The 1,194-nt window shown below is 41.5% G+C and overlaps 1 protein-coding gene and 1 non-coding gene across 2 annotated transcripts in view; one reads left to right on the forward strand and one right to left on the reverse strand.

Annotated features, from left to right (window-relative positions):
* LOC101859220 overlaps nucleotides 1-1,194 on the forward strand; it is a 12,011-nt gene that overhangs the window by 5,071 nt on the left and 5,746 nt on the right. The window lies entirely within an intron of this gene.
* LOC118479012 lies at nucleotides 830-1,013 on the reverse strand. The gene has a single exon (XR_004859419.1). It is a non-coding gene; the product is annotated as a U2 spliceosomal RNA (small nuclear RNA).

Consider the following 1,194-nt stretch of genomic DNA (forward strand, 5'->3'; position numbering starts at 1 on the left):
CAAGGGGGAACGGGGGAGAGGGGGGGGGCATTTTTGGCCAAACTGTGAACGGTCCTTTGGTTGGAGGGTGCTACTGGTAGGTCTTACTTCTTTACTTCCCTTCTGTTTCTTGTGTCTGCCTGTCTTATTTTTCTCTTCCTTTAAGACAGACCGTTGAAGGAGAATAAAGGGAGAAAGCCTTGATTTTGAACCCTTTATTGACGCATTTGCATAGTTGCTATGGTTGGTTCGCGGACGCTCTGATGTGGTCTGCTCCTCCTGTCTGATCAAACTCGAATATTTATTCTTATAACTCATCCTTCTTTTCTTTGGTTACGCCCTGGTTACTTAAGTAAGTACATGTATGTTACAAATGCCGTAAGACTCTTTCTTAGACTTATTCTCTTTTTTTTTTTTTTTTTTTTAAAGCTTCCTCACCACCGTGTTGTGCCAGCGAGTGCCATCACTTGTTTGTAGCAAGACAAACTTGATTGGTGAATAGTCTCATTCTTTAGGGATTTTTTTTATTTTTTATGTCAAACCGACGTTTAAAACGTGAGTGTCGGATCTTTAGACAAGGGCGAGTTTTCCGTGTATGTAGTGGGTGTAATCAGAAGGGATGGGAGATAGTACTTGGGCTGTATCGTGCAAACTGCTTCCGTCATCATCGATATCGATTATGAGGAAAAGATAGATGAGTACTTTCCGCCGCCATTGTTGTAATGGCTGAGGGATCATATATTATTAAACATATTAATTATTACCCACATTGAGCCCAAAGTAGAATGTGAGATGAGTTCGACAAAAAAGAAAGATTTTAATCAATATTTGCATAAGATAGTCTATTGCGTTTATTTAATTTGAGACTTGAATAGACTGCAATACCGGGCCGACCCTTGGCGAGAGCGGAGCAAGCCTCGAGCATCTCGCCTGTGTCCAAAAATCAGTTTAATACCGTAGTGGCTAGGAAGCCACGTATCAGATATTAAGCTGATAAAAACAGATAAGACTTTGAAAGAATAGAATCAATAGGTCGCCAAGTTTTAATTACAAGTTACAGCGCGGGTGGTGGTGACGGTAGGCAGAATACTACACAACGACTGGTGACGTCACAATTTTGTTAGGTGAACCACGCGGAAAACAATGAATGTTGAACGAATTCGATTTGCAGGAATACAACATCATTCTGATTCAAAATTGGGGGGGGGGGGGGGG

Source organism: Aplysia californica, unplaced genomic scaffold (genome assembly GCF_000002075.1).
Source record: "Aplysia californica isolate F4 #8 unplaced genomic scaffold, AplCal3.0 scaffold01389, whole genome shotgun sequence".
Classification (NCBI taxonomy): Eukaryota; Metazoa; Mollusca; class Gastropoda; order Aplysiida; family Aplysiidae; genus Aplysia; species Aplysia californica.